Here is a 22,374-nt window from a genome sequence, read left to right on the forward strand (position 1 = left end):
GAAAAGAGCCTTTTCAAAGCTGCCAATCACTCTGCATGCCAGAAAGAGGTCAGAGCATGTTCCAGTCCCAACCAGCCCCATGGAGGATACCCATGCCCCAGCCTGAACCCCATGGGACAGGCTCCCTAGCCCTAACCCCAAGGGACAGGCCTCACTCCCCAGCCATGCCCTCTTGCTCCATGGATCAGGGCCCCATCCCCACCGTTAGCCCCACCTTGAGGGGCAGGCTCTATACCCATGGATGTTAGCTAGTGCTGTCCCAGAAGCCCTGAGGTAGAGTGCTCTGTCCCGGTCCAACCCTGATGTCCTGGGAGGGTCTATTCTCATGCTAGGAGTTCCCTCAACTCCATTCCAAGGCACAACCCCCCCCCATACTCCCCTAGCCTCTTTGGAGGGGAAAGATGCTTGCCAAATTCCTCCAAGCCAGGAAGCGTAACCTGCCCCCATCATCCAATCCAGCACAGCACTCAGAGATAGGCGGTGGGTTCTCTCACGGTAGACACTCCCTGTGACAATGCGGTTCTGGCGGAACCCAACTGAGAGTGCCAACTCAGGACAAATTACTCAAACAGGGCAGTTACAGCCCAAGGCTGGGGTTTTTCCACCTCTAAGGCAAACCAAACCAGCCAGACTAAGGGGACTTTGGTCTCACCCCACTGGCTAACCGCAAGTCTCACAAGCAATTTCCTTAGACACTCCAGTTTCCCAGTATCACCATCAGTGCCACTCGTTATGGGGACAAATGGTTATGAAAACCAATACCCCAGTAAAAGAAAAAGGTTCTCCCAATCCCAAAGGACCAAGCCCCAGACCCAGGTCAATATACAAATCAGATCTTACCCACAAATCACGCTGTTGGCAATCCTTTAGAATCTAAAGGTTTATTCATAAAAGGAAAAAGATAGAGATGAGAGTTAGAATTGGTTAAATGGAATCAATTACATACAGTAATGGCAAAGTTCTTGGTTCAGGCTTGCAGCAGCGATAGAATAAACTGCAGGTTCAAATTAAGTCTCTGGAATACATCCCCAGCTGGGATGGGTCCTCAGTCCTTTGTTCAAAGCTTCAGCTTGTAGCAAAGTTCCTCCAGAGGTAAGAAGCAGGATTGAAGACAAAATGGAGATGAGGCATCAGCCTTATATAGTCTCTTCCAGGTGTAAGAACACCTCTTTGTTCTTACTGTGGAAAATTACAGCAAAATGGAGCCTGGAGTCACATGGGCCAGTCCCTGTATACTTTGCTGAGTCTGAAGGCATATTTGCCTTCTCTCAATGAGTCCATTGTATAGCTGATGGTCCTTAATGGGCCATCAAGCAGGCTAGGCAGAGCTAACACCAGCTTGTTTGGGATGTCACCCAGAAGCATAGCATAAGTTTGCCATACAGACAGTACAGAGCCAATATTCATAACTTCAACTACAAAACTGATACACACATATAGACAGCATAATCATAACCAGCAAACCATAACCTTGTCTTAGACACCCCATTTGACCCCCTTTATACAAGATTTGGTGCCACTGCAGGACTTTGGTTGTAACAATGATCTATATGGTCCCAGTTTATGTCAATAACGTCACACTCCCTACAGACAGAGGCTGTTTACACAAGTGTTAGAGAGTGGGTCCCTCTCGCTGGTTGCATGGGGCACGCTGTTGGGGTGAGCATGCCATCAGGGTGCCAGCTGGCTTCCACTAGAGACAGTTAGCACCCCTGCAGCCATTAGCACCCCATCCCTGCTTCAGGGCTCCAGGGGCAGAGAAGGGACTGGGCCCTGCTCTCCAGGCCAGCGCATTAGTGGTTCCAGAGCCCTTAGCTAAAGGCTGGGAAGAAGATGGAGGGGTGAGGTCCTTACACGCAGTAATGGCTGCTGGGGCCCTGTCAGGGTACCTTCCCCACTCTGAACTCTAGGGTACAGAAGTGGGGACCCACATGAAAGCCCCCTAAGCTTATTTCTACCAGCTTAGGTTAAAACCTGGTACGCTGCCACCACCAAGTGATTTAACAAGAAACAGGGAAAGGACCACTTGGAGTTCCTCTTCCCCCAAAATATCCCCCCAAGCCCTTTCACCCCCTTTCCTGGGGAGGCTTGAGAATAATATCCTAACCAATTGATTACAAAGTGATCAAAGACCCAAACCCCTGGGTCTTTGGACAATGGAATAATCAGTCAGGTTCTTAAAAGAAGGATTTTATTAAAAAGAAAAAGGTAAAAATCATCTCTGTAAAATCAGGATGGAAAATAACTTTACAGGGTAATCAGATTCAAAGAACCCAGAGAAACCCCCTCTAGCCTTAGTTTCAAAGTTACAGCAAAACAGTGATACCTCCCTCTAGCAAAGGGAACATTCACAAGTAGAGAAAAACAAAGATAAACTAATACGCCTTGCCTGGCTATTACTTACAAGTTTGAAATATGAGACACTTGTTCAGAAAGATTTGGAGAGCATGGATTGATGCCCGGTCCCTCTTAGTCCCAAGAGCAAACACCCACCAAAACAAAGAGTACAAACAAAAGCCTCCCTGCCCCCAAGATTTGAAAGTATCTTGTCCCCTGATTGGTCCTTTCGGTCAGGTGTCAGCCAGGTTACCTGAGCTTCTTAACCCTTCACAGGTAAAAGGATTTTGGTGCCTCTGGCCAGGAGGGATTTTATAGTATTGTACACAGAAGGGTTGTTATCCTTCCCTTTATAGATATGACAGGCCCCCTTGGCCCAATGGACAACTGAGCTGAATTCAGCAACAAGCCAAAGCCAGGAAATGGTGGGACGGCTGGCTCCTACTGGGGGCAGATCTCCAGAGTCAGCAACACTGGGCACTTTGGGGTGTGACAAGTCCTCAGGCAGGATCAGGGGTATGGGGGGTGGGAGGGAGGCTGGAGCAGCTGTTCTCAGGGAACCTCCACCACATTGACTCCATCACCCCTGTCAAGACTGATTCGCCACTCTGGCACTTCAAGAGCAGAAGGTGGGGGCCCGCAAGGATTCTAAAAATTAATACTTGTCACTCCAAGCTTGTATTAAACTCCCAAGGTAACAGCTTTTCTCTGACTTTGGCTTGGTAAATGTTGCTACCACCCAAGTGAAAAACTGCCTCTTGCAAATCCTGGAAAAACTCACTTGGGAAGTTTTCCCTGGGGTCCCTCGGCTTTTCCACCCCGCCTTTGGGAAAGCTGAGAAAGAAAACAAACAAAAGGGAAACCCAGGTGTTGCCACCAGCTAATTAAAAACCATATGCACGGACATTTTAAGACAAAACCAATCAGTTTTTTTTTTAAAAAGGTAAATTTTATTAAAAAAAGAAGAAAGAAAATATCTGAAAAATCAAGCTATTGCTAGATGAAAAGGGGTTAAACACCAGGAATGGCTCCCTGGGATCCAGCTTAACTGTTACAAAAGAAAATAAAAATACCGGAGTTTAGCACAGAGGAAATCCACAAGCTAAAATAAAGAAATAAACCTGATTGTGTCTATCTAAACATTCCCTGTACCAATGAATCCTTCTAGGTATGGAAGATAATTTTTCATACCTGATTCAAACTTTACACAGCATTCTTCAGACGAGAGAACAACCCAGAGACCAAGGAAAAGCTTTTTTGTCATTTTTAAAATAACTTCTGGCCTTCCCATTGGCTCTTCTGGTTATGTGCTCACTCCCTTTCCTTTACCTAGGGGACTTAACTCTTCACAGGTAAAGCAAGGAGAGAACAGCCCCCAAGAGGGACTTTATTGCTAACTGGCTGGATGGGTGTCCATACAACGGAGCTGCCCCCCCTTCATTTATCACAACCCCACATATCGCAGGGGGCTCTTGCCCCTCCCCTGCACTGAGCCCATCACCCCATACATGGCAGGGGGTCTTGCCCTGCCCCCACACTGTCCCTCATCACCCCACACATAGCAACAGGATCTGACTGCTCCCCCACACTCATCACGGTATGGTCTGGCCCCTCCCCCGCACTGATCCCATCACCTCACACATGAAATGAGTGTCTGGCTGCTCCCCCATACTCACCCCACACATCAGCGGGAGGTCTGGCCTCTCCCCCAAACTGACCCCATCACCCCACACATCACAAGGGGGCCTGGCCCCTCCCCCACACTGACTTTATGACCCCACAGATCGCAGGGCATCTGACCCCTCCTCCGCACTGACCCCATCACCATACAGATTGCAAGGGAGTCTGGCCACTCCCCTGCGCTGGCCCCATCACCCTACATATTGCAGGGGGGTCTGGTTGGTCCCCTGTACTGACCCCGTCACTTCACCCATCACTGGGTGTCTGGTCCTTCCTCCGCACTGACCCCATCACCATACAGATTGCAGGGGGCTATGGTCCCTCTCCTCACTGAATGCATCACCCCACACATTGCAGGGGTGGGGTCTGGCCCCACATCCGCACTGACCCCATCACCCCACACATCCCAGAAGGGTCTGACCCCTCCCCAGCACGGACACCATCGCTCCAAACATCGCCTGGCCCTTCTTCTGCACTGACCCCCATCACCACGCAAATCTCAGGAGGGTCTGGCCACTCCCCCACACTCATCCCACACATTGCAGGGCGGATCTGGCCCCTCCCCCGCACTGACCCTGTCATCCCACACATCGCAGAGGGGTTTTACCCCTCCACTTCACAGACTCCATCTCTCCACGCATCGTGGGGGGGGGGGGCTGGCCCCTCCCCAGCACTGACCCCATTACCCCAAACATCACAGGGGTGTCAGGCCCCTCCCCAGCACTGACCCCATCACCATACAGATTACAGGGGGCTATGGCCCCTCCCCACACTGAATGCATCACCCCACACATTGCAAGGGGGGTCTGGCCCCTCATCCACACTGACCTCATCACCCCACAGATTGCAGGATGGTCTGCTCCCCCACCCCCACACTGCGCCCATCACTCCACACATCCTGGAAGGGTCTGGCCCCTCCCCAGCACTGATGCAATCACCCCAAACATCACAGGGAGGTCTCGCCCTTCCTCCACACTGACCCTCATCACCGCGCAAATCACAGGAGGGTCTGGCTGCTTCCCGATACTCATCCCACACACTGGAGGGCGGATCTGGCCCCTCCCCCGCACTGACCCCATCACCCCACAGATCACAGGGTGGTCTGGTCCCTACCTCGCACTGACCCCAACACTACACACATCGCAGGGGGGTCTGGCCGCACCCCTGCACTGACCCCATCACCCCATATATCCAGGGAGGGTGTGATCCCTCCCCACACATTGCAGGGGGTTCTGCCCCTCCCCTGTACTGATCCCATTGTCCCATACATTGCAGGGGAGCTGGCCCCGCCTCGCAATGACTCCATCACCCCACACATCGCAGGGGGGTCTGGCCCCTTTCCCGCATGGATCCCTTGACCCCACACATCACAGGAGGGGTGTGATAAATGAAGGGCTGGGTAGCTCCCTTTTGTGGACACCCAGCCAGCCAGTAGCTATGAAATTCCTCTTAGCTGTTCTCTAATTGTTCAACCTGTAAAAGGTTAAAAAGTTTCACTGCTATGCATAGGTAAAAGGAAGTGAGTGGGCACCTGGCCAAAAGAGCCAATAGGAAGTCTAGAACTTTTTTAAAATTGAAACAAGACTCTCCTTTTGTCTGTCTGTTGTTCTTCGGGAGAGGCAGACAGGGAGCAGTTATGCTGTAAGAAGCTTGTGGATTCCTTTGTGCTAACCCCAGGTGCTTTTGTTTTGCTTGCAACCTTTAAACTGGACCTCAAGAGAGCTATTCTTGATGCTTAATCCTTGGAGTTATTTTTTTTAAATCTAGCAAAAGCCTAAATTCCCAGATGTATTTTCTTTAATATTATTATTATTAATAAAATTTACCTTTTTTAAGAACAGAATTGAATTTGTGTGTCTTAAGAGGTCTGTGCACATGTTGTTTAATTAGCTGGTGGCAACCAGGGCTGGCTCCAGGCACCAGCAGAGCAAGCTGGTGCTTGGGGCGGCAGCTTGTAGGAGGCGGCATTCCGCCCAATCCTAGGGCGGCATGGCCGCTTTTTCTTTTCTTTTGTTTGTTTGTTTTGTTATTGTTCTGCTCTGGCCGCCCTGTAGGGGGCGGCGGCACAGAGGACAGCAAGCCCGGCAGGGCAGTCCACGTCCTTCCTTTCCAGCCAACCGGAGCAGCGCGGAGCCCTCCTGGCAGGCGGCCCCAGCAGCGCCCCGCTGAAGCCCTGGCCGCTCCCCTTCTCTCTCTCTCTCCCCCTCCCTCCCTCCCCCTCCTCCCGCTAGCCGGGGCACATCTGCAGCACAGGGAGTCCCCCTGCACACTGGCTTTGGCCGCGCCGCAGGTTGTGGTTTTTTTTTTTCCTTTGCCGTTCTGGCCGCCCTGGTTTTTTTTTTTTTTTTTTTTGCTTGGGGCAGCCAAAAAGCCAGAGCCAGCCCTGGTGGCAACAGCTGATTTCCTCTTTCTTTCTTTCTTTCTCAGCTCTTGGTGAAAGGGCTTGAGGGTACCCCACAGGAAGGAATTCACAAGTGTGCCTTCCTTGGTTCTCAAAGGGATTCTGCACTTGGGTGGTGGCAGCATCTAACAATCCAAGGTTAGAGAAAGCTGAAGCCTTGGGAGTTTAAAAATTAATACTTGCCACTCCAGGCTTGTATTAGAGTCCCTGCAGGCCCCCACCTTCTGTACTCGAAGTGCCAGAGTGGGGATTCAGCCTTAACATGGTGGCAGAATGGTGGGATCATTTTGAACCAGAGGCACAGACCTCAGGATTTTAAAAGGACACATTTTTCCTTTTGGCAGCCTGCAAAGCCCAGAAGTTTGTTTTTTCCCCCCTTCTTTCTTTCCTTCCTTTCTTTGCTGCCTGAGGGGGAATAGGGACGCAAAGGGTTCAGCCGCCTGCCAAGCCAGGGAGTCCAACAAGCAGTTTCCCCCCCCCCAGCTTTGTGGCAATGAAATTGCTAGGCTAGAGTAGGGAAGCCCTGTGCATGAGGTTGCGGTCGGGTACTGAAACCCTAGAGCAACCAGTTTTCCCAAAGTGACATGCTGTGACAATGCGGTTCTGGCGGAACCCAACTGAGAGTGCCAACTCAGGACAAATTGCTAAAATAGGGCAGTTACAGCCCAAGGCTGGGGTTTTTCCACCTCTAAGGCAAACCAAACCAGCCAGACTAAGACTTTGGTCTCATCCCACTGGCTAACCAGAAGTCTCACAAGCAATCTCCTTAGACACTCCAGTTTCCCAGTATTACCACCAGTGCCACACGTTATGGGGACAAATGGTTATAAAAACCAATACCCCAGTAAAAGAAAAAGGTTCTCCTGATCCCAAAGGACCAAGCCCCAGACCCAGGTCAATATACAAGTCAGACCTTACCCACAAATCACGCTACTGCCAATCCTTTAGAATCTAAAATCTAAAGGTTTATTCATAAAAGGAAAAAGATAGAGATGAGAGTTAGAATTGGTTAAATGGAATCAATTACATACAGTAATGGCAAAGTTCTTGGTTCAGGCTTGCAGCAGCGATGGAATAAACTGCAGGTTCAAATCAAGTCTCTGGAATACATCCCCAGCTGGGATGGGTCATTCAGTCCTTTGTTCAGAGCTTCAGTTTGTAGCAAAGTTCCTCCAGAGGTAAGAAGCAGGATTGAAGACAAGATGGAGATCAGGCATCAGCCTTATATAGTCTTTTCCAGGTGTAAGAACACCTCTTTGTTCTTACTGTGGAAAATTACAGCAAAATGGAGTCTGGAGTCACATGGGCCAGTCCCTGCATACTTTGCTGAGGTACAAGGCGTATCTGCCTTCTCTCAATGGGTCCATTGTATAGCTGATGGTCCTTAATGGGCCATCAAGCAGGCTAGGCAGAGCTAATCTCAGCTTGTCTGGGATGTCACCCAGAAGCATAGCATAAGTTTGCCATACAGACAGTATAGAGCCAATATTCATAACTTCGACTACAAAACTGATACACACATATAGACAGCATAATCATAACCAGTAAACCATAACCTTGTCCTAGACACCCCATTTGACCCCCTTTATACAAGATTTGGGTGCCACTACAGGACCTTGGTTGCAACAATGATCTATATGGTCCCAGTTTATGTCAATAACGTCACACCCCCAACGCAAAATTGATGCAGGAAGGGATAACACAAACATCACTGACTGCATCCCAAGAGCTCCCCATCCTGGGTTCTGTCTCACTATAGCTAGTATTGGGTTAGAAGCCGTACCAGTGTATAACAGAAATGGTTTATCAAAATCATGTTCAACCACATGATTGAACCTCTTTACAAACTCAAGGTAACACTTAGTTAGAACAATAGTGGATTGGATCTGCTCTGGCAGCATGGTTCCTGTATGTGCCATGTGATCTTGCCAAGAGCTAAAGAAAACTGCTACTTTATCCATACAAGCTCGGGCAAATGTTTGGAACCCAATTAACATCGAATAAATGCAGATATTAATGTTCTTCATAGTCCAGGAATCTTGGCATTTAGCCATGAAAGCAATATGGTAGTGTGCCTCAGTCTTCCTTTTCATACAGCACATTAGGTCTGGAATGTCTTTTCCCCTGTGAAAAGTTCCCATATTGTTTATAGGCATTACCTGTGAAACCCCAGTGTAACAAGGCCTTTTAACATAACGTGTGTTTTCATGTATTCCTTTTAACATGTTCAAGGGATTCTCCAAAAGATTAGACACATTGTTAATTACAAAATTTAGCAATAACAACAAGTTCATTGCAAGTGTCCATCTACAGTCATGTTTGTCATGCCACACCTTTGGCTCAATACCATTGGAGTTTGGGCATTTTAGGGTTAACCTGTGGCTTCCCTTTGCAAAATTCAGTGTTCTCTTTCCTCCTTGTCCTGCAGGATCAAACCCCGATTTCTCTTGCTTAACAGAATTCACTGGCTGATGGTGTGGGCCCTCTGTGCTAACAGCTATTAGCAAGTCCTTCCTTTCCCAGCCAGGCAAGTAATTTGCACTACCCCAGACCAGAGCCAGTCCACCAGTTTTCATATTCGTAACTGCTATCATCTCCAAGGCTGGACTCTGTCTTAAAGAGATACCACACAAATCCAAAGAGTCTGCGGGTGAGAGTTTGCTTGCTCTCCCCCGCATCCTCAAGCATTTAGCCATAAAACTGCTCTGCTCTGACACATCAGTAACCAAATCTGTCCTCAAACCCTGAAGCACAAACTGCTCATTTAAAGAATCAGAAAGGAGACATTCCTGTTCCAACACCATTGTCTCCCCAACAAGTTGGCCCCACACAGCCACTTGGTTATAGGGATGCCTCAATTCCTTAACAACTTTTACTTCCTCTGAGACCTTCTCAAAGCTACCCACACTGGATCTTTTAAAAGGAAAGTCAGAGGATCCATTCACAACAGACAATTTTTGGCTGCTAGGAACTGAAACTTCCTTGATTAAATCACTCTCACACCCTTCAGTTGCAGGGAACTGCTTGCACCGAGTACCATGAGGATTCCTTTCTCCAGGAGCTTTTCTAAGCAGCAATTCACCCCTCACAGAAATTCTGCCCTTACCCTCTTCACCTAGGGCTTGCTCTAAAGGCACACTTTCCTGAGCAACAACAGACTCTGTCTGGTGATTTAGCTGGGAATTGGTCCTGCTTTGAGCAGGGGGTTGGACTAGATGACCTCTTGAGGTCCCTTCCAACTCTGATATTCTATGATTCTATGGGTCTTACTTACATTCAGGATCACCTTTGGCCCATCAGGCAGATCTCTACACAATCCCCTTTCAGGCGAACCCATAGACTTCCTAGATAAAAGGTTAGAAATACTTCCCTTCTCTTTGCCACACACAAGCTTAGGAATTTTTTCCTTTTTGCTACAAGTTGTTAAACTGTCCGTAGGTAACACAACCAAATTACCTTTCTGCTCTCCTTGTGCCCTGGCTAGGGTATCACCCTGATCAGACAGAGTTGTTACACCCTTCTCCAACCACACATGAGCAACAGGCAAAATACAAGCACCAGAATTGTCTGGTCTCTGGGATTTTGCTAAGACAGTAACTGGATGCAACCTAGTTACGGTGCCATGCTCCCCAGCAGATGCAAACTTAGGACCATTCCCTTCCTGGGCTTTAGTTGAATCCAGAACCAACTCTGAGACAACTAAATTACTCTCAACCATCACAGGCTGAAAGGCACCTTCTGTCTGCTCCACAGACAAAAAAAGAGTTGGAGACGCATTTTCCTTTACTAGACATACGGTTTGGGATTTCATTTCCCTTGTCCCAGCACACCGGGCTGTTCACAGACAACTGCTTGGAGAATGGGGTAGCTTCCTCCATAGGCAAGTCAATACCCCTGACAGACACAGGCACATTTCCTTCACTGTCACTATTCTTCGCACAGGAAACAGATAAGGTATAGGGACACTCATCTTCCACTCTCCTTGCCTTCCCAAACTGCTGACTAGATAAAGCCATCAGCTCACAAGACTGCCTAGGCTCATCCAAAATCTCCTTGTTCTCCTCTCCCTTCGCTTGATCTAATTCCAGATTTACTTCTGAGACATTAGATAGATATTCAGAAACTTCATTCACAGCCAAACAGCTACTTTCCAAAGACAAACTTTTGGAGAAACCCTCCATAGGCACAACCTTAGGATCAATCCTCTCTTGTGCCTGGTTTGTATTAACTTGACTGACCATAGCTTTAATATCATTTCCAATCATAATATCCTTAGGGATTATGTCTTTTACTCCCACAACTATGGTGCCCTCCAATCCCTTCCATTTCAGGTGGATTTTAGCCAAAGGCACCCTGACAAAATACTTAGATAAGGCTACAACAGTTACATCTTCACCTGGCAAATAATCTTCCTTCCTGACAAGACTTGCTTTAACCAGAGTAATATCTGCTGCGGTGTCCCTCCATGCCATACACCTCACTCCATTCACTTCTGCACTGCTAATAAACTCTGCATTATTTCCCCCATATTTAGCTTTAATGTGAGTTTTAAGGTCAAATTCTTCCGAGACCACAGAAACAGCATTTGCACACAGGGCACCAATGCTGGGCTCTGTGTGGCTTGCCTGTGAGTTTACAACAACAGGGTTAGCATTGGCCGTGGCATTTGGGGTTGCTGGTTTTGGGCTGCCCTTCAGTGTCGGGCAGTCTGGTCTCATGTGGCCCAGCATACCACAGTGATAGCATGTAACCTGTTCCGTCCTGGGATGTGAGTTCCTACCCTCCGGGCCCCCTTGAACTCCTTTAGAAGAGTCAGGTTTATTTTTAAATCCTTCCCTCCTCTTGAACTGGGGAGAATGGTGATCAGTTTTCCCTGGGGTTTTACACCCTTCTCGAGCCCTGTTTTGGGTATGGGCATCCGCAATCTCTGCTGCCCGTAGGACTGACTCAGGGTCCCTGTCACACACAGCTGCTCTCACATTGTCAGGCACAACGTCTAAGAACTGTTCCAAAGTTATTAAATCCAGCAGTTTTTCAAAACTCCCATGAACCTTGGCTCCCATAACCCACTTTTTAACAAAACCCATCAGCTTATGAGCACATTCTACAAAAGTACAATCCTTAGACATTTTAAACTCTCTAAACTTAACTCTGTAAGATTCAGGAGTAACCTTGAACCGCCTTAACACAGAATCCTTAAACCGCTCATAATTTAAGCTTCTTGTTCCCCCAAGTCATTAAACACCTCCCTGGCTTTTCCAGTCAGTCTGGTCAGCAGGACAGGCATTCGCTGACCCTCAGGGATCTGGTACAGATTGCAGAGGCGTTCAAAGGTAGACAAAAACTCCTCTATATCCTCAGTATCATTGTAAATGGGACACATCCTTTCCCAGTTTTTCTCATGGTGGGGGGGAAGTGGAGTACCAGGTGGGGATGACTTTCTCCGCTCTTCCATTACTTGGAGCTGAAGTCTGGCTGTCTCCTGTTCCATCTTGTGAGTCTCCTGCTCAGCAGCGAGCAGCTCTAGACGTCCCTTACGAGCTCTCTCTTCTCTCTCATCAGCCTCCTTCTCTCTCTCTCTCTCATCAGCCTCCTTCTCTCTCTCTCTTTCTAACTCTGCTATTTTTTGCTTCTCCAGCAATCGAAGATCTGCTAGCTTCTGTTCATGCTCAAATTGCAGTTTACTTGTCACCCTTTGCATCCTAATTTTTTCTGCATCTTCTGTAGCCTCAGGTAAGGGCTGTGCTCTTGCCCCCTGATCACTGGCTATTAACAGATTTCTCAGTTCTTCCTTTGTAGCTTTCTTTCTAAAGCTTATCCTCTTTTCTGAACACAAATTTTCCAGGGCTTTTTTGCCAAGTCCCTCATATGCTCTTTGCTCAGCCATTGCAGCAGCTCTTTAACCAACAAAACTCTCAATCCCAAAATTCAAATTTGGATAGCGTGGGAGAGAGGCGAAGCACTTGGAGGCAGGAATGGAGCTGAAGCGCTTAAAGCTGGAAAGGGCTAAGTTGAGTCAGCCAGATGGGAATGGCTGAGCCATTACAAACATTGAATCTATCTCCCCTTGTAAGTATTCTCACACTTCTTATCAAACTGTCTGTACTGGGCTAGCTTGATTATCACTTCAAAATTTTTTTTCTCTTACTTAATTGGCCTCTCAGAGTTGGTAAGACAACTCCCACCTGTTCATGCTCTCTGTATGTGTGTATATATATCTCCTCAATATATGGTTCACTCTATATGCATCCGAAGAAGTGGGCTGTAGTCCACGAAAGCTTATGCTCTAATAAATTTGTTAGTCTCTAAGGTGCCACAAGTACTCCTGTTCTTTTTCCAGATGGACTGTTAGGGCTTTCTCCAGGTACCACTCCCCATTCCAAGAAATTCCCCACATACAAGGTAGGTGATGATACAGAGGCCTTCCTAGAAAATGTTGAAAGGGCCTGCCTTGGGTACAACATCCCTCCAGACCAGTATATGGTGGACCTGAGGCCACAACTCAGTGGACCCTTAAGCAGAGGTGGCAGCTGAAATGCCTAAAGAACACATGAATGAGTACGAACTTTTTAAACAAAAAGCCAGAATTAGGGTGGGACTAACACCTGAGCATGCCTGTTGGTGGTTCAGAGCCCTAAGGTGGAAACCAGACTTGCCATTTTCCTGACATGCCTATCACATTGTAAAAAATTGGGATGCCTGGAAATCAGGAGCAAATGTTATGTCTCCAGAAAATCTGTCTCGCCTAATACAAATGGAGCAGTTCTTAGAGGGTGTTCCTGAGGAAATAGAAAGGTACATCTTAGAAGCCCAAAACTGTAATTGAGGCGGGGGAGATCAGAGCCAAATGCGTGGACGTGGCAGAGAAAAAGAAAGCTAGTAGCAGTTGGTGGGGATACCAGAAGAGGTAACCTGAGACGATACCCCACCATCGGAGTCAGTCCAAGATGCCACCGCACAAGGAGGAGCCCTCCACACAGCCAGGGAGACCCCAGATGCCCTCTCGTCCCACAATCCCACTCTCCAACCACCCACCTCGCTCCAGCCCACAGTCAGCTGGGTGATGCTTTAAATGCAGTGAGCCGGGACATGTGAAGGCCAACTGCCCCAAGAGCACCAGCTGATTGCAACTCATCACTCCCTAGGGTTCTGATAGCTGCAAGCCTCTGGTCCAAGTTTCTGGCTCTTCAGCTCCGGGATCTCCAGGCTCCTCAGCACCTGACACTCCCTGGGCTTCTGACAGCATTGTGCCTCTGGTCCAAGTTTCTGACTCTTCAGCTCTCATAGTTAAGGGCTGTAGCGGCTCCTGGGCTGGAACCTCTGCCAAGCATCCTTCCACCTCAGCAGTCAGCACTGACTGAGCAGCTCTGCAGGCTTTTATACTTTACTTCCAGTTGGAGCATGCCCAGTAGAGCCTCAGGGGCGGGGCTTCCTCTGCTAGGCTGACCCTGTATTGAGGGCTCCGGACTTTGACCAACCTTTCGTCATAACCACAGATGCGTCTGAGCGTGGTATAGGAGCAGTTTTAATGCAGAAAGGACCAGATCAACTATTCCATCCTGTTGTGTTTCTCAGCAAAAAACTTTCTGAGAGGGAAAGCCACTGGCCAGTCTCAGAAAAAGAATGTTACTCCATTGTGTATGTTCTGGAAAAGTGATGCCCATAAATTTGGGGACGGCGTTTCCACCTGCAGACTGACCATGCTGCACTGAAGTGGCTTCACACAGTCAAAGAGACTAACAAAAAACGTCTTCAGTGGAGTTTAGCTCTTTAGGACTTTGATTTTGAAATACAACACATTTCAGGAGCCTCTAACAAAGTGGCTGATGCACTCTCCCAGGCAGGTTTCCCAGAATCTGCCAGGTAAAAATGTCACTGTATTCTAAGTCCTTGTAGTCTTTACAACGTGAAAAGTATTGTTTAGTTCTTCATGTAATTAGTAGTAAAATTAGAGGTGCATGTATGATATTAACTCTGTTTTCCTAAACCTCCAGGAAGAAATCCCAGCCGGTGTGGACCCAACCTGAACCAGGCTGGCCAACATTGTCTGTGATTTGGGGTGTGTGTGATAAATAAAGGGCGGGGGGAGCTCCCTTTTATGGACACCCAGCCAGTCAGTCAGTAGCTATAAAATCCCTCTTAGTAGCTGGTCTCTAATTGCTCTACCTGTAAAAGGTTAAAAAGTCTCACTGCTATGCATAGGTAGAAGGAAGTGAATGTGCACCTGGCCAAAAGAGCCAATAGGAAGGCTAGAACTTTTTAAGATTGAAACAAGACTCCCCCTTTGTCTGTCTGTCTGTTCTAGGGGAGAGGCAGACAGGGAGCAGTTATGCTGTGAGAAGCTTGGGCCAGGGATGAAGAATCATCAGTATCATACCTAGAAACTACTCATCTAAAACCCCAGATATGTAAGTAGATCAGGAAATGTCTAGGAAGACACAATTAGGTTTATCCCATTTATTTCCTTATGGCTTGTGGATTTCTCTGTGCTAACCCCAGGTGCTTTTGTTTTGCTTTTAACCTTTAAGCTGGACCTCAAGAGAGCTATTCTTGATGCTTAATCCTTGTAGTTGTTTTTGTTTTAAATCTAGCAAAATTCTAAGTTCCCAGATGTATTTTTTTTTAATTATTAATAAAATTTACATTTTTTTAAGAACAGAATTGGATTTTTGTGACTGAAGAGGTTTGTGCACATGTTTAATAAGCTGGTCAGGACAGCTGATTTCCTTTTTTTGTCTTTCTCAGCTCTTCCCTGGAGGGGGCGTGAAAGGGCTTGAAGGTACCCCACAGGAAGGAATTCCCAAGTGCACCTTCCTGGGTTCTCAAAGGGGTTTTCCACTTGGGTGGTGACAGCATCTACCAATCCAAGGTCAAAGAAAAGCTGTAATCTTGGGAGTTTAATACAAGGCTGGAGTGGCAAGTATTAATTTTTAGAGTCTTTACAGGCCCCCACCTTCTGTACACCAAGTGCCAGAGTGGGGAATCAGCCTTGACAGAGGGTCTGACCCCTCTCCCACAATGACCACATCACCCCACACATCACAGGAGGGTCTGGCCCCTCCTCTGAGCATACTGTCTCCAGGGCAAGAAGCTTATACAGCTTCAACCTTTCTGGGTCTGACCTCAGAGCATTCAGCATCCCTTTCCACACCGTGTGTTTCCTGCAGCGAGTCTGCCCAGGCGGGGCTCCAGGGGAAACCAGAGGGCCCTGCACCCCAACTCCACAGTCAGACGTGACTCTCAGCCAGCCGGTAAAACAGAAGGTTTATTAGTCGACAGGAACACAGCATAGGGCAGAACTTGTTAACCTTTGGTGAAATCCCTGGTCATGGGGTACCAAGTCCCCCTCAACTTGTCTAGGATCTCATCAGGCCTAGGTATGGGCAGGCACCAGACATGATGATGGCATGGAGCGTCTCTCTGATCTCTGCCTGCTGGGCAGGGGTTAGCTGGTCAGAGACGGGAATTGATTCCAGCAAGGGGCTGGCTCCGGTCTCAGGAAAGAGATCCACCAGGGGATTTTCCCCCTTCTCCCACTGGCCACACATGGTCAGTACCAGCCTCTCCCTCTCACAGTACAGCTTCATCATGTTGACCTGGTCCCCTCGGTGGCTGTGAGCCAGGTTGGGAAGTTCCACCACATCGTTCCTCATTCAGCTGCTTGATGACCTTGAAGGGCCCATCCCAGGCAGCTTGCAGCTTATTCTTCCTCATCGGGATGAGACCCCTCACCTGGTCCCCGGTGCCATAGGCTGAGTGGTCGTACCAGGCTTTCTGCCTCTCTTGGGCCCTGGCTAGGTTATCCCTGGTTGGATCCATGAGCTCAGTGAGCTTTTGCTGGAAAGTCAGTACATACTCCGCCACTGATTCTCCATTGGGTGAAGCCTTCCCTTCCCATTCATTCCTCACCAAGTCCAGGGCCACCTTCTGAAAAGGCTCCTCTATGACAGGCAGGTGTCCCAAGGCTGCTTTACCCTTGTCCCTGGACATTTGCACCTCTGGACAAGGCAGTTCTGGTTGGCAGCTGCCCTGCCCTGACTGTGGTTCCCCACACTCAGCTGGGGTCCCCGATCCCCCTGGGTTCAGCTTTGCCCCGTCTGTCCCAGTGAGGGCAAGCAGCTGGCCCGCTGCTTTGCTCACAGCATCAGAAACAGCGTGAGCCACCTTCCCGTGTGCGGGGGGGGGGGGGGAGCATCTCTCTGTCCCACTCAGGTCCAGGGCTCTGGTTACAGACAGGCAGGTATCCTGAGCTTAGAAACTCCTGCCCTCTGCCAACCAGGTCATTTGCATTTTCACTGACCGCTTCAGATTGGTTCCCTGGATTCAAAATTCAAATCCTCGGCCGTTACAGGAGCAGGGCCTGGACCTGTCCCAAAGAGAGACAGTCATCCCCCAATAGGACTTCACAGCCGATATCTTGGAGAACCCCAACTACCAGCCAGCCCGACCCCTCCTGTGTGTGCACAGAGATCTGGGCCATTGGTACAGCAAGGGGCTTCATCCCTGGGACCTTCATCCAGGTCACACAGCCCCGCAGCATCTTGTGAGGCTGCACCACCCGTGGCCTGACAATAGTTATCTCTGTCCCAGGGTCTTGCCACCCAAGGAATGTCTTCCCATTGACCATCACCTTCTGCTCCCACTGGAGATCCGAGGGGCCTGAGCCCAGGAGAGTCCATGCATACATATATTCTGGGGCTGGGAGTGAGGGCCAGTCTGCCACCCCACTCATCTGGCTAAACAGCTCTATGGCCTTGGGACCCAGGAAGGGGACTAGACACCAGAGCCTTTCTGCAGGGCCAGCCTGGTTCCAATTGCCAGCCTTCCCAAAGTCCGTGAGACAGGCATCTAGATCTTCCCCCTCCTTAACCTGGGGCAGCAATTTAGTGTTGAGGTTCCCTGTTGAATTTGCAACCCAGGGTCCATCCCCACTCACCCCTTCTGCCTCTGAGCTCAGCCATCACCAGTTCCTGCTGCCTCTGTCTCTCCTACTGTTCTGCTTCATGCCTTCCCTGTCTCTCATGGTCCTCAGATTCCTTTGATCTCAGCTCCAATTCCATCCGTCTCAGATCCACTGATGGGGAACCTGGTGGAGACTCCCGGCTGGTTGGGGACATGGGTCTCTGGGACACCCCACTGCTCCCAGCCTCTCTCACGGCCCCAGCTGGGTCAGGAACCGGTGTGAGCCCTGGGGCTGCCTGGCTGCTCCCAGCCTCTCTCACAGCCCCAGCTGGGTCAGGAACCGGTGTGAGCCCTGGGGCTGCCTGGCTGCTCCTAGCCTCTCTTGCGGCCCCAGCTGGGTCAGGAATCGGCTCCTTAGAACAATCCTCTTCCAAGTGAGCAATCAGCTGTGCCTTAGGGCATGGCTACACTTGCAAATGTAGAGTGCTTTGAGTTAAACCAGCCTTAGGAGAGCGCAGTAGGGAAAGCACTGCAGTCTGTCCACACTGACAGCTGCAAGCGCACTGGCGTGGCCACATTTGCGGCACTTTGCAGTGGCATTGGGAGTGGTGCATTATGGGCAGCTATCCCACAGAGCATCTCTTCCCATTCCGGTGCTGCGGCTTGTGGAAAGGGGGCGGGGGGTGCAGGGCATTCTGAGTCCTGTCCCAATGCCCCATGATGCATCGGTTCGCATCCCAACAATCCCTCTGCTTCCGTCCACATCTGGCGCTATCTTTCAAAGTGTTTTGTGCTGCACGCTCTGTCTTCCCTTTCGGTCTGTGGGAATGGAGCCTGAACTGCTGAGGAATATGCTGACGAGTCTCGCCAGCACGTCACGTTTGGCAGTCGAATTACTCCTTAAGATCCAAACTGACAGTGAGGACTCCGACGATGATATCGACTTGAGTAATGCATATGACACGAGATTGCTTGTGTAACATTCACGGACATGCTCACCACCGTGGAAAGCTGCTTTTGGGCTCAGGAAACAAGCACTGAGTGGTGGGATCACATCATCATGCAAGTCTGGGATGACAAGCAGTGCCTGCAGAACTTTCGGATGAGAAAAGCCACTTTCGTGGGTTTGTGTGACAAGCTCGCCCCCACCCTGCGGCGCAAGGACATGAGATTGAGAGCTGCCCTGATGGTGGAGAAGAGGATGGCTATTGCAATCTGGAAGCTGGCAACTCCAGACAGCTACCGATCGGTCGCTAACCAGTTTGGAGTGAGAAAGTCTACTGTTGGAATCGTGTTGATGCAAGTTTGCAGGGCCATTAATCGCATCCTGTTCAGAAGAACCATGATTCTGGGTAACATGCATGACATTGTGTCTGGCTTTGCACAAATGGGTTTCCCTAACTGTGGAGGGGCAATAGATGGGACGCATATTCCAATTCTGGCACCAGCCCACCTAGCCTCCGAGTACGTTAATCAGAAGGGGTATTTCTCTATGGTTCTCCAGGCGCTTGTGGATCACCGTGGGCGTTTCATTGACATTAATGCAGGCTGGCCTGGAAAGGTGCATGACTCACGCAACTTTCGGAACACTGGCCTGTTCAGGAAGCTGCAAGCCGGGACTTTTTTCTCAGACCAGAAGATCACCATAGGTGAAGTCAAAATGTCCATTGTGATCCTTGGAGACCCTGCTTACCCTTTAATGTCGTAGCTCATGAAACCCTACACAGGGAGCCTTGACGGCAAGGAGCGGTTCAACAACAGGTTGAGCCAGTGCAGAATGACTGTGGAGTGTGCTTTTGGCCATTTAAAGGGTCGGTGGTGCTCTCTGTATGGGAAGCTGGACCTGGCCGATGACAGCATCCCCACGGTTATATCTGTGTGTTGTACCCTCCATAACATTTGTGAAGGGAAGGGTGAAAGCTTCACTCAGGCATGGAACTCGGAGGTTCAACACCTGGAGGCTGAATTTGAACAGCCAGAGAGCAGGGCTGTTAGAGGGGCCGAGCGCGGGGCTGCAAGGATTAGGGATGCCTTGGGGGAACAATTTGAGGCTGAAAGCCACCAGTAATGTCTGGTGCCCTGCATGGGAGTGAAGTGCAGTGGTTCCAATATTAGTAGGAATCTGTGTCTGCTATGCTGACTTGCAGTGCCTGTTGCTTTCCTGGGCTAAGGTATCTTTTACTTTATGCAATAATAAAGAACGTTTTCAAAGCCAAAAAAATCCATTAATTGAAAAGAAAATTCATTTATAGAAAAGAAACACAACTGCTTGGGAAACAGAAAGGTTAAGGGGGTGAGGTGGGGAACGGTACAATCACAGATTTGCATATGTCCTGTTATCATACTCAGCCTTCCTGTCTGGAGTGCTGTGCAATGAGTGCTGCACTTCAGGATGGCTATACTGCATGGTGATGGGGGTTGAGTGCAGTGGGTAAGGGTCGTATTTTTCAGGACTGGGTAGTGAAGCAACAGGTGTTGGAGGCAGTTGGTGGCGATAAGAACCCGGATGTTGGGGAAAGTGGGTTGGAGGTGACATGGGGGCACAAGGGAAAGAGTTTTGGGACAAGGGCTGCAACGGGGGCGGGGGCGGTAGTGCTCCGCCTGCATAGCTACGAGCGCCTGGATCGAGTCTGCTTGGCGCTCCGTGATGTTTATCAGCCAATCTGTGCTTTGCTGCCGGAGCGCCACACTTTTGTGTCGGCGATCCGCATTCTGCTGGCGGATCCTTCTTTCACTCTCCCTACACTCCTGCGCTTTTAGATTCTCGTTAAGTGACTGCTACATTACTTCATACAGCAAGTCTTTGCTTCTACATGGTCTCTTCTTGATTCTTTTCAGGCTCTCGGCCGATGATAACATGGACGGCTGAGCTCTCAAGGTTGCATCCGTAAAGGCAAAATGCAACATTTAACAGAAGCAGCATTGTTCACACCAGACAGAGCAATGATTCCGCCGTACTTAAGGAGGGCAAGCACAGTCTACACAATAGCATAATTTGTCCACCCCAAAGCGAGTGCACATAACCCATGGGAACCCCAAAATGGTGAGTAAGCACAGGGTCAAGGGGGTCTGATTGTTTCATGGCTGTACTGTCCTCTGGGTTTCTGTGCCTTGGGGAGAGCCAACAGCTGCAGGGGGCCCCTATGCTGAACACTGTCCCCACATTTTCCACAGGAGTTCGTCCTGGACGATATCTTGCTGCTTAGGGTGACCTGGGAAGCAAGGGAGGGTCTTCTACTACAATGCGGCTTCCGCCCTGGCAGTTTGCCTGTGTGCAGCAATGGTCCCCTCGCCCCTCATGGCACAGTGGCGCGGACATGTTAGCCTGATTGGGACAAGGACCACAGTGGCTCTCCCAAGCCTGTGCAAGCGCATTGCCCAAGTTCTGGCTGAGACCTTTGAAGAGATCACTGAGGCCAATTACCGCGATGTGAGGGAGCACATCAACGCCCTATTCCGCATCTAGGCATGCATGCAGCCCTAACTCTCCTCACCCCAAGAGCCCACACTGAATAACTTCCTTCCCAAAATAAAAGCCGCTTACCGGGAACCTCCTCTGGTGTTTGTCTTTCCCCAAGCACCAGCCGCCGCGACTGGCTACCTTCCTCCTGGCTTGAGAGCAGCTCCTGGCTGCATGCATCTAGGGATTCCGGGGTGTATTCCTCCGCCTCAGCACCCTCATTCCCGCTTTGCTCCTCCTCCTGCCTTGTTGAAATGGGCTCTGAAGTGTCCATGGTGGTCCCTGGAGCGGAGGTGGGGTCGCCCCCAAATATCGTGTCCAGCTCTTTGTAGAAATGGCAGGTTGCAAGGGCAGCACCTGAGCGGCGGTTTGCCTCGCGGGCTTTGCGGTAGGCATTCCACAGCTCCTTTAACCCTGCACTGCAGTGCTTCCCGGTCATGGCCCCTTTCCATCATGTCCCTTGATATCTGCCTGAAGGTATCATAATTCCTATGGCTGGAGCGCACCTGGGACTGGACAGCTTCCTCCCCCGAAACACTGATAAAATCCAGCACCTTGCCATTGCTCCATACTGGGGATTGCTGGCGCCTGGAGGCATGATCACCTGGAAAGATTCGCTGAGAGCACTCCACGCCTGGATGAGCAAGCAGGAAGGGGATTTTCAAAATTCCCAGAGAATTTAAAGGGTGGGTCTGATGGTTGGTCACCTTTGAAGGCAGGGCAGTAGAGTTCAAACTGATGACCAGAGTGGCTAGAACAAGCATTGTGGGACACTTCTGGAGGCTGATCAGAGCGCATTAACAGACCAGGGCGTACACACTGGCGCCATGGCGCTCCAGCAGGGGCGCATCAAACATTATTCCACTCGCTAAGGTGGAGTACCAACAGCGCTCTAGCTGCGGAGTCAGAGCGCTCTACGTGCCTTGCCAGTGTGGATGCATCGTGAGTTAGAGCGCACTGGGCTGCTTTAATGCGCTCTAACTCGCAAGTGTAGCCATGCCCTTAGTGAGCTTTCTAATCCACAGCCCTCTCTCCCTGCACACCTCTACAATGTCTTTCTTAAGGTGATGGTTATAGGCCATCTCCATGCTGTTCCCAAGTGGTCACAGACTCACAGGCCTGTTCTCTCTCAGCTCCCCACGATCCCTGAGAGGAACCCCTTCTGTGTGACAGCCTTTCTCGGAGGTTCAATCTCTCTCGGGGTTAAACCGTAGGCTCCTCCGCCTCCTGGAACTGCACCTTTCGGAGCCTCCAGCACGACCGTCTCTCGCTAATCCCCCTTTGTTTTACTGTTCCCCAGTCACTTACTGCAGGATGCTCTGTCCTCGGGGTGCAGTTTATCTCACCGCTGCCACCAGTTGTCACGGAGTCACCAAGGCGATGCTCTGGAACTACTCCCTATGAAGCCAGTCAGGACTCTGGGGGAGCATGCCTCCTCTTTCTGAGCATACTGTCTCCAAGGCAAGAAGCTTACACAGCTTCTACCTTCCTGGGTCTGACCTCGGAGCATTCAGCATCCCCTTCCACACCGTGTACTTCCCCACAGCAAGTCCGCCTGGCGGGGCTCCTGGGGAAGCCAGAGGGCCCTGCACCC

At 49.9% G+C, this 22,374-nt stretch overlaps 1 long non-coding RNA gene across 1 annotated transcript in view; it reads left to right on the plus strand.

The window, feature by feature from the left end:
* Window positions 1–20,870, plus strand: part of LOC135972677 (uncharacterized) — a 39,844-nt gene extending 18,974 nt beyond the window's left edge. The window contains exons 2-4 of the long non-coding RNA XR_010589156.1: window positions 14,724–14,826; window positions 20,159–20,363; window positions 20,495–20,870. This is a non-coding gene — a long non-coding RNA (uncharacterized LOC135972677). The remainder of the gene's footprint in view (window positions 1–14,723; window positions 14,827–20,158; window positions 20,364–20,494) is intronic.
* Window positions 20,871–22,374: the final 1,504 nt, after the last annotated feature.

Source organism: Chrysemys picta, chromosome 7 (assembly GCF_011386835.1).
Source record: "Chrysemys picta bellii isolate R12L10 chromosome 7, ASM1138683v2, whole genome shotgun sequence".
Lineage (NCBI taxonomy): Eukaryota > Metazoa > Chordata > Testudines > Emydidae > Chrysemys > Chrysemys picta.